Source organism: Sapajus apella, unplaced genomic scaffold (assembly GCF_009761245.1).
Source record: "Sapajus apella isolate SASKATOON/1434 unplaced genomic scaffold, GSC_monkey_1.0 scaffold10, whole genome shotgun sequence".
Lineage (NCBI taxonomy): Eukaryota > Metazoa > Chordata > Mammalia > Primates > Cebidae > Sapajus > Sapajus apella.
In genome coordinates this window covers 891,882-903,171 of record NW_022436950.1, presented here as the reverse complement: position 1 = coordinate 903,171, position 11,290 = coordinate 891,882, and positions in this window count along the sequence as shown.

The following is an 11,290-nucleotide window of genomic DNA, read 5'->3' as shown; positions in this document are numbered from 1 at the left end:
GTTAGGGAGGAATCGTGGGGTGTCACTGGGTGTAGCACAGTTAGGGAACGTCGCAGGGTGTCACTAGGCATCTCTCAGGGCCAGGGCCAGGCTCTGACTAGCCTGAGGTGCCGGGAGGAGTTGGTGAGGAGCCCAGGCCCAGCATTGCAGGTCCTCATGTATCCAGGGTGGGTCCTCATAGTGCCCTTAGGACAGAGGGGTGCACATATTTCTATATGAAAATGGACTTTTCCCGACATAACTTTGACTACAGCCTCTGAAAACAGGAGCTGAGGACAAAGGTGGTCTCTGAGTCTTACAGACAGTCTTAGCTAATTTCGTCGTCGCCCTTCCCCCCAGAAGCAAGGCCAGGCCTGTGACCTTTCCTCAGGAAGGTTTTCGGGCCCTCTTCCCTGGTTATGAGCATCCGTGACTGTTAGACCGCCATTGAGCTCATCTGCTCAGGTCGAGTGCTGGTGTTTGGCGTTCCCTACAGTGCCAGTGCGGGAATCCCCACCCGGCAGGAGGGTGCAGAGGTGGAGGCTGGGCCAGGCTGACCCCCAAGGCCTCTGGTGGGTGGATCCAGGGGCTGAGCATGATGCCAGGCCTCTATTGAAGCAGGGTGTCGAGCGGCTGGCATGGCTTGGGTGTTTGTCCTGCCCGAACCTCGTGTTGAGATGTGATGCCCAGGGCTGGAGGTGGGGCCCGGTGGGAGGTTTTGGGTCATGGAGTGATTCCTCATGAATGCTTAGTGCCACCCACTTGGTGATGAGTGGGTTCTCATCACTGGAGACCGGCTGTTTATAAGCGCATGTGCCACTCCCCCATCCCCTCTCCCCACCGCCGCTCCCTCTCCGGCCGAGTCACATGGCTGCCTCCCCTTTACCTTCTGCCACAGATGAAAGCTTCCTGAGGCCTCCCCAGAAGCCGAGCAGATGCTGACACCATGCTTCCCACACAGCCTCCAGAACTGTGACCCAGTTAAAGCACTTTTCTCTAGAAGTCACCCAGCCTCAGGTATTCCTTTACAGCGATGCAAAGATGGCCTAACAGTATCAGCCAGGGGTCCCTGGAGAAGCGGGGCCCGTAGGAGGAGCTGATGTAGACACAGCTGACAGGTCGCCGTGGGATGTGGGTTTAGATGAAAGGAAGTACAGTGAAAATTGCTGCGATAAAATTTGGCTGACACGGTCATGGAGGCTGAAGTGTCCTGGGATCGGAGCTGGCAAGCCCGCAGTGTGGCTCCAGGCCGCGTCAGGGGAGAGCCAGTGGTGTGGGCGCAGGTCCGAAGAACCCGAAAGACCCGTGGCCCAGGGCACGTACCCAAGCAGGAGCAGTTCCGCTTCCTCAGCCTCCATTCAGGTCTTTGGCTGGTTGGGTGAGGCCCACCCACACGGGGAGGCCCATCTGCTTGACTCAATCCATTGATGCAAAGGGCAGTCTCTTCCAGGAATCCTCACATGCACCCCCAGAATGATGCTTGTGTCTGGACACCCCCTGGCCCGGTCAGGTTGATGTATAAACTTGATCGTCACGTGAGCATCGTGCCCATTTCACAGATGAGCTTTCTTAACCTCTCTGCTGCCACTTCCCCTCAAGTTCATGGGGCTGAGGAGCACCAGAACTGAGAGTGAAACCCAGGGGTCTCTTGTCACAGGACTCACCTTCCTTCCTACAGCAAGAGGCCGACCACGTGGTTGAAGCCATGGCCATGCTTCCAGGGTGGAGGTCTGTGATGTGAGCTAGGTGCTGGGGTGTGGAGAATGGCCTTCCTCCCTCCTTCCCTGCGTTCTCATCTGAGCAAATGACTTTCTTTCCACATAATACTTTGTCTTGGTTTTTCAATAATTGCTTCGCTACAACCTGTGTTTTCCCCAGGATCTGGAAGGGGCAGGACAACTCTGAAGTCCCGGGTGGGTGAGATAAGACTTAGTGAAGCCCAAGGCAGCCGTTTCAGCAGTAAGGAGCCTCGGGCCTGGAAGCACATGCCCCAGGAGGAAGCCCTGCTCCAGTGGTTCCCATGGACGCTGGGCCATGCAGAAGGGCAGGACGGTGGGCAGGGAGAGAGATGAAGGGAGGGAGGAGGCTGCACAGAGCTTCTTCTACCCACCAGGCCTGCAGTGGCCTCCTCTCCCTACTGTGTCTCCCAGTGGAAGCTGCTAAGATCCCACAAGCCTGCCTGTTCTCTTCTCATTCTCCGAGGCCCCTCGAGAGCCCAGGGGTGATGGAGATGACCCTGGGGAGAGTCCCCCCCACATCCTGGTGTCAACTCACATTGGAGCCACCCTGGCCAAGATACTGCTGACACTTTTTAAACAATTTCTGAACTAAAGCATGGCTCAATCTATGACAGATCTTTCTAGCAGGACTTTGACCAAAAGATGCAGGCTGGATGCGGTGGCTCACGCCTGTAATCCCAGCACTTTGGGAGGCCGAGGCGGGCAGATCATGAGGTCAGGAATTCAAGACCAGCCTGACCAACATGGTGAAACCCTGTCTCTACTAAAAATAAATTAGCTGGGCATGGTAGCCCATGCCTGTAATCCCAGCTACTCAGGAGGCTGAGGCAGGAGAATCGCTTGAACTCGGGAGGCGGAGGTTGCAGTGAGTTGAGGTGGTGCCATTGTACTCCAGCCAGGGAGACAGAGCGAGGCTGTCACACACACACACAAAAGGTGCAGTGGTGCTTGCCCAGGCTGATCTATCCTCTCCCTGATTTTTCCTCCATTTTTTTCATCTGTGTGGACAAAGGGCCCGGCCACGTGACGGCTTGGCCGTGGATACTGCTGGGCCCCTCCTGTGCCAGGCAGAGTCCTCACTCTTGGGCGGACTTTGCTTTTATGCCTCCAGGACTCTGCTGCGCTGTTCTCTTACTTTCAAACGCCCTCCTCCCCTTTGTCACTGGTCCCTCCAGGCTAGCTCGGTGACCCCTCACTGAGGCAGGAAGCTGCAGCCACTTCTCCCGGGTCAGACTCGCCTCTCCACACACCACGCCACCCTCGACTGTGGGATCACACATTTCACAGAATGCTTTGTCTTCCCTAGAGGAGACAGGGGCACGTCTTGTGCGTTCATTCATTCATTCGTTTGTTGGATGAATGAATGAATGAGACCCTAGGTCTTCCCCCACCGCCCAGCTGTGAATCCTTCCTTCTTGTTCTTGCTGAGGCCCCATCAGCTTGGAGCACGACGGATCACCAAATCCTTTTCAGCATGCTAAAGCCCTGCCTCTGGAAACTTACATTTCTCAGGAAGTGCCCTGTTTCCGTGTTAAAGATGTGTTAACTTAGCAGCACGGGACGCCCTGGGTGCTCTCTCCCAGGGACGCTAAGCAGCATCTCCTCGGTAAGGTGCCCACGCACCTCCCGTGCAGTCCTGCTGGACTCCACAGCCTGGTCAGAAATGGCCCACGTGAAGTCACATGACCTTTTCTAAGGCTAGAGAATGAGTTGGTGAGAAGCAGACTTCCCTGAGATGCGCACACTTCCCTCCCCTGGGGCTGCTGTCTCAGAAACTGCCTGCGGCGTTACTGCTTTGTGGATGGTAAAAGCGCAGGCTCTGCTGACTCGCAGGGAACGCTGGTGGCTGCAGGTGCCTGCTGGGGATCGCAGGGAATAATGAGGCGTGCGGTTCCTCACTCCGGAGAGGCTGCTCGGGGTGGAGGCTCTGAGTGTCCTGCCTGGAGTCCCAGCTCCCTGGTTTGTGGGCGACGAATGGGGTGGATCTCCCGGTTGAGAGTAAAATTCTTGGTTGGATAGTGGCCCGTGGCCGGGAAGACTGTGGCCCTCAGACCCTGCCCTGCTCCCGTAGTAGGAGGGGAGCTGAGGGCACAGTGAGGTGTGTTGCCTGTGGGCTCGGGGTCCTGGGGAAGACCTGCCACAGACAAAGAAAGGCAGGAGGGACATTCGGAGTTTTCTGTGGGATGGCAGCTCTCTCTCTTTTTCATGTGATTGAGGGGAGGCTCCAGAGGAGAGGCTGGGAAAGGCACCCCACACTGGGGGATGAGACTCTGGGAAACACCAGCAACTGAGAGAGGACAGCAAAGGGCCTGGGGAGGCCACGGAGACCACACCAGCTTCTGTCTTGTGGCCCAGCTGCGCACAGGCCACATCCCCCAGGGCCACCTCGGGGAGCAGTGGCCTCCTTCCCCTGCTGCCCACTGACCTGGGCCTCCCACTGCCCACACAGGGCACCCGCTTTGCTGCTGGTGCACAGGGAACGTGGGATCTGGGCTGGGTCCACGTGGCCTGCAGCTCCGAAGCCTTTCTCCTAATGTCACACCGGACTTTCAAGACGCATGTGGATTTTTTTATTCACCATAATCTACTTGTTTTATATAAAACTTATCTTTTCAGATTTCAGTTCTTGGGCTACCAGGCTGCAGGTGTCCCAGCCCCAGGCAGCTCTGGAGTGCTGGGCAAAGCTTGGCACAGGGGAGCCTCCCTACCCCACCAGCCTCCGTTTCCTCACCTGTCAAGAGGGGGTGCTGGGGCAGGAATAGGAGAATGGAGAATTCCGCTGGGAGGTCAGGTTGAGAGGCTCTGCAAACACGCCAGGCGCAGGTTGCCTCTCAGTGAGGCCCCAACGCTGGCCCCTGCAGAGCCTGCCCACACACTCAAGCTCCCCGCAACAGCTGCAAACCGTGTGGCTCGCAGGCCCTGCCATCCTGTAGTCTGCAAAGCTCTGCACAAATCCAGTCTCCACCGGGCCCATGGCTGCACTCTCTCGGCTCAGAGATCCTTGGTCTCGGTTTCTGGTGGGTGTCTCGGGCCTGAGCCTTTCAGGGCCACGCTGTCTGACCCCACCTGCTCTGCCTAGACTCCTCTAGGTCACTTCACTGCTCTCCGGACAAGAAAGCCCTGCTGCAGGCGGACCTCTCCCCTGCAGGCGCCCTTTCGTGAGGCAAAGGACCAGCTCCTGCAGCACCCCCACCCCCGGCTCTGTCCTTTGTCAGTTTGGATTTTCGCAGCGCCTGACTTGCTGCATGCCCTGCAGGGAGCTCTGCTAGGACTGGGTCCTTCTGTGTGTGGAACCCTGACCTGAGCCCGACTCCTCCACAGTGGGAAACCACAGTAGGACCGCAGCAACAGAGCCCCCGTGAGCCCTCCGTCGGGAGCAGACGGGGTGCTGGCCGGGACACTGGGTCTGCGGCTGCTCGGGCTTCTCTGGCACGATGCTGACAAGTAGCTCAATGGCTCTCTGGTCTGAGGGCCTCCGGTCTGCAACATAGCAGCCAGTGAGAGAGCTGCTTCCGGGAGGGTGCTGCCCAGAGGCTAGCTTCAGACCTCACACTGGGGGCTCTCCAGTTATCCACTAGATCTTTAAAACCAGCTGCAGCCAGCCAGCCACCCTTAGATGTCCGGTCCCAGGACGCCCGGGACGCCAGAGCCTCCCCGTTCACCCTCTGGCTTTCCAGCCTCCACCTAGCTCCAGGCTCCTCTGGTCCCGCCTGAGCCTCCGGGCTCTCCCTTGGGGCTTTGACCTTGGGGGGAGGAACATTGGATGTCCTAATGACACGTGATGATCCATGACACATGATGATGCTGCGTCTCAGGGCCTTTAGGGGCAGAGGCCGGAGCTCAGGACAAGCTTGGTCACACAGGGCCCCTCCTTTCCTGGCCCCGTCAGCATCTCTGAATCCCGAGCCCCGGGCCTGTCCCTCCGAGTTGTTCCCGAGAGGCCTCGCGCTGTTCCGCCGCTGGCTTTCAGTTGTCAGTCACCTTTCAATGACGTTATAAAGGGACGTTGTACAACTCACGCCCTGGAACGGGAGCCCTCTCGGGGTGAGGCTGGGCAGGGCGTGGTCTCTCAGTGAGGCGTTAGACCACAGGAGCTGCTTCCCAGACTCAGCCCTTCCCCACTCCTCCCTAAGAACACTTCGTTCTCAAGTGTTCACGCGGTGCCTGCCATGTGCCATGCCGCAGCCTCCAGGCCCCAGCGTGCAGCAGCAAACCACGCACAAAACAACATTCCTGTGTGGGTGGAAGCCACGCTGGGCAGTAAGCAAAGTGCAGAGAGGCCCAGTTCAGGCTGCAGAGGGCAGCGGCCAGCACTCCAGGACCCTCCCTGGGACGAGGCCTTCCCATTAGACGGTGATGCTGAGGGGCTCCTTCTAGGGGGGACCTGCGAGCCCAGAGCTGAAGGGAGCGGCAGCGGGAGCCCCTGGAGGCCTGGGGGCAGGGACTGGGGGCAGAGCAGAGGCCCCTTGGGGGCAGGCACATGCATGGCTGTGGAGTCTGAGGACAGGCTGTGGCTGCCAAGCGGGGAAGGTGGGGAGGAGTCGGGCCACACTGCAGGACCTGGGAGGGCTGAGAGAAGGCTGGGGCTGGTGCTTCAAGCGTGAAGGATGCCAGCCACAGAGGGCTGGGAGTGGACCAGGGCTTGGCCCGACTCATCCCCACCAGAGCTTTCAGGCCACCGTTCCAGAACAGGTGGGTCCAGCCACCAGCTCAGAGGCCTTTCCTCCGAGCTCCCGCACCTGCCCTGCACCCCCAGGCAGGGAGCCTGCTTCCACAAAACAGCCAATCACTAGAGAAACCACATAAAAAAGCAGACAAGCCACAAGTTGTTTTTATTATTAGATTCAACAGATATAAAACCACATCTACATGAATATTAAACCAAGACAACACGAGAAGAAATAAATTATCCCATTTCAATAATGAATGATTGAAAGTGTGCAGGTCTGTGGTACATGGAGTCACTCCTGTCACTCTTTGTCACTGAGCAGGAAATTAAAAGCGGATTAAGAGTTTCTCCTTGTTAAAAGCTGTGGCCAGCAGCCTCTGATGGTCTAAGGGTCCCCACCTCCTGGCATCCCTCTCTCGAGTGTGAACCTGACTGACTTGCTTCTAAGGACTAGATATGACAAACTCGCTGGAATGCCACTTCTGTAGCTCGGTTACGGGAGGATTCTGGCTCCCGTCTTGCTGCAGTCTCTGATGGGAACCACTTGCTGTGCTGTGAGCTGCCCTCTGGACAGGCCCATGTGTAAACGACCTGAGTGAAGCCTCCAGCTGTGGATTCCATCCTCAGGATCCACAGCAAAGACTGTGCCTGCCACAGGACCTTCGCACCTGCCCCCAGGTATCCCTGGGCCCACTCTGCTGTTTCATTCTGCTCTGTGCTCCAGGTCCCCTCTGGAAGGAGCCCCTCACTGCTGCCATCTAAGGGAAGACACTGTCCCAGGGAGGGGTCCTCAGAGCACAGCTGGTTCCCTCTCCTTTAGGACACTCTGCAGCCTGGGGGAAGCCCAGGGAGAAACTGGGGCCCTAGGAACTGAATCCTCTGACCACCACATGAGTAAGCTTGGAGCAGCTCTTCCCTCTCCTGAGCCTTCAGATGAGACACAACCACAGCCAGCATTTGGGAGAGGCCTCGGGAGAGGCCCCAAACTTAGCCGCACCCAGACTCCTGACCCGGGAAACCGTAGGAGAAGAAACATTTGTTGTTTTAAGCCACTCATTTCTGGGGGGTAATTGGTTACGCAGTGACGGATAACTAATAAAAACATCTGTGAACAAATCTACGCATGTTAACATTCATGGCTTTGAATGCGGCAAATAAGCTCTGGTGTTAAAATCGTACGTTGACTTAGTCTATGCCGGATGATGACGTGCCGCTCACAGGGGATGATGGATACGAAACTGTTTCCGTGTTTTGTTTTGATAACGGACAGAAGCGAGTCTCAGAAATGCACGTTGATGGAAATGACAGAAGGGATTTTAAAGTGCTTTGAGCATGTGTGGAATATTTATCTTAAACTTGTGCCCAAAATGAAGAAAATAACGTTGTATTTTCAAAATCCGTATCGAATCCTTCGTCATTAGCCAGTTTCACGATTTATTCTGCAGACTTTTAGTTACATTTGAAGCATCTTTCCATGGAAGACCTGGACTCTGGGTCCATGAATATCTAGCATAGACCGCTTTTGCTAGAAAGCAGAATTCAGAAAGTTCTATCAAACTTCTAGTCTTTGAATGATAATGTTTTCCATGGATGCGAAATATCAAGATCACCTCCTTCTTCATTGATGATTGTTGTTAAGTGGTAGTAATTATGTCACAATAATTGTGAAACTTTGTTCTTTCAAGCTTTTAACTTTTGCATTTGCCTTTAAATCTTAGTTGCCAAATGTGTTATATTTCTTCTTTGCTGGAAAAAATATTAAAAATTCCGAAGGTGTCATACAAATAAGCAAGCTGGGCTGTACAAATATTGAAATCATTGGCACCTAGCTGGTTTCTTATCTTTCAGAAGCATGAGGAGATCAATCTATATGTCAGACAGTCTAGACAAAGACCCTGTCATTACCATTGCAGTTCAGCACACAATCACACTTGTTCTGAATCCACCTTCTGTGTTACAAAGAGATTAAGTTCAACATTAGCACACAGCCTCAAAATAACACATACTGTAATATAACTATATCATGCCCAACTGCCTCAAAACACATAATTTTTACTTTGCTACTAAGCATAATCTAGTTCAGCTGTTTTTTCCCCCCCAAAGCAAGACTTTCTTGATGAAGGAAGCAGTGGGCTGAGCTACATCCCGGCACCAGCTCCTTAAATTACGCTCCACTTCAAGCCGTATTTGTTGACAATTCATGGTTTTATACAGTTTAAAGCTAGTTGTGTTTGTTGGCAGTGAAGCTGAAAAAAAAGTCTTCCTTCATATCAAGTTCAAATCACATACATGCTCAAAGCATCGCGGGCTGGAAATATTTGTAATGAGAAATACATTGCTAGCGTGACCTGCTCTGGGGATCGGGCTTCTCCACCACCAGCCGGTTCACGCATCGATTCATCTTTGGCATCACTGGGCAGTGGTACTTGAGGCACCTTCCTCGTCACAGGTTCTGTCAACGTCTTCCCAAAAACGTCTCTGATGCCGTCTTTCCTTAGTGCATCGGCGACTTTATTTGTTTTTTTTGCAACCCAAAATGCTGCTTTGTAAGAAACTCACAAAGCACTAAGGCCGATGTGTAAAATATTGAACATGTCTCAGCGTCTTAATTTAATGCTTATTCTTTCAAAGAACATGCTTTGTTTTTGCATTTTTTATGCTTTGTATGTAACCAGCATTTAAGCTTTGATAGTTTAATTGGTTCCTTAGCTACTCCTACATTTCCACAAGTAATAGAATGTGTTTTTCGCACTTCCCGGTCAGTGATGGCTGCAGGGCTGAGCTCAAAGCGGGAGGATCGCAGCTCCCAGCCTCCTGCCCCCCCTCCTGGCTTTCTTACTTTGACATCACTTTCACCATTGACCTTTGGTCCGACACTTCTGCTGCACTTCAAAAGCAGTCTCCTTCCTTAACAAATGTCCAGTGAAACTGATTGCACAATCACCCCAGTACAGCTAAAAATAATGATAGAAATTTTACTTCTCTAATTTAGCTAAGGATGTTGAAGTACACATTTTAAAAAAAGTCTTAATTAAAACTTAAAACAATTATAAAAGCAGCAAATGGTAACAATAGCTACATGCTTGCATTTTTTCAGATACTTACATATCTTTGAGGTACAGTCGACAAACTAACCTGAAGATAGCGCATATTCTTAAGTAGACATTTCTTCAAAGAAGGTACACAAATGATGAATAAGCACCTGAAAAAATGCTCAGCATCACTACTTGTTAGAGAAATGTTAATCCAATCTGCAGTGAGACACCACTTCACATCCATCAGGCTGGCTACTAGCGAAAACCAGAACATGGCTAGTGATGGAGGTGGAGAAACCCTAACCCTTGGCCACCGAGAGCGGGGAGTAGAATGGTGCAGCTGCTGTGGAAAACACTATGGCAGGGAGAAATCCAAACTGCAATTATCATGTGGTCCAGAAAATCCACTTCTAACTACGTACACCAAAGAATTAAAAGCAGGAACTTGAAGATACGTGCACAGTCATGTCCATAGCAACATTATTCATAGGAGCTGAAACACAGAAGCAAGCCAAAGTGTTCATTCACCCATGAATGGATAGGAAAAACGAGGTACACACACACTATGGAACATGATTCAGCCGTAAACAGGAAGAGTCTTGCAGACATTACGCTCAGCAAAATGAGCCAGAGACAGAAAGACAGGTAGTGTGTGAGTCCACAGACACGAAGCACTTAGAGTAGTTAAATTCATGGGGACAGAAAGGAGAATGGTGGCTGCCAGGGCCTGGCAGAAGGGGAATGGTGAGTTTGTGTTTAATGGAATCAGAGGTGTCGTTTTGAAAGATCAGAAGTTCTGGACAGCGGTGATGATTGTACAACAATTTAAATGTACCCAGTGACACTGAACTGTGCAGTTAGTTAATATGGTACATTTTATACTGTGTATTTTACAGTGAAAACTTTTTTTTTTTAAATCTCATGTTGTAGTGTGGTCCTACTGTGCGTGACAATGGCAAGCTTCCTGCGTGTGCAACTCTACACTGCTGGGTGAGGGTCCCCCGAGCCTGGACTTCCATGCACCACAGGGGCTACAGTGCTGTGCGTGGCCGAGGCGTCCTCTCACTCCGCGTGCCACGGTGCTGTGCGTGGCCAAGGCGTCCTCTCACTCCGCGTGCCACGGTGCTGTGCGTGGCCGAGGCATCCTCTCACTCCGCGTGCCACGGTGCTGTGCGTGGCCGAGGCGTCCTCTCACTCCGCGTGCCACGGTGCTGTGCGTGGCCAAGGTGTCCTCTCACTCCGTGTGCTCCTCTGCTTTTCTCATCCATACGACACACCTTTTAAGTCCTTGGTCTGGGGGTGTGCTTGAATGGCATTGAGGTTCCCATAAGGATCAGGCCCATCATATCCATTTGAGTCCTCCAAGGAGCAGATATCAGGAAAAGGTGTGACAGATGGGCCCAGGGCTGTACCTGTGGAGGACAAGGTGGAAGGAGCAGGAGACCGCCTGCGTGGGCACTCCCAGGCACTGGGAGCAAAGCCTGCCAATTGGTTGCAGGAGTCTGCCCTGCACTCTGCCGCCTGCCATACCCAGTCCTTGTCAGGGAGTGCCTGGCCCACTGAGGGCACAGCAGGGAGAGGCTGCCAGGCCTCATGTCCTGCGGTAGTGGGTCCTCGTGGAGGGAGACCGGAGTGGCACACCACCCAGGCACTAAGGGTGCTGGTTTAAAATGAGACCAGCCATGCCTGTGTCCTCAGGTGGCCACCCCCAGAGTGGACAGTGACCCAGGGACTCAGGGCAGACATGTGCTTGGGCTCCACCCACTGGGGTCTCTCCCAAGGCCCTGGGGCCACATCTCAGGGGTAGGGGGAGCTGGGCATTTGTTCATTGACTGTTCTGTGTGGCTGAAGGACACCCCAGGGTACAA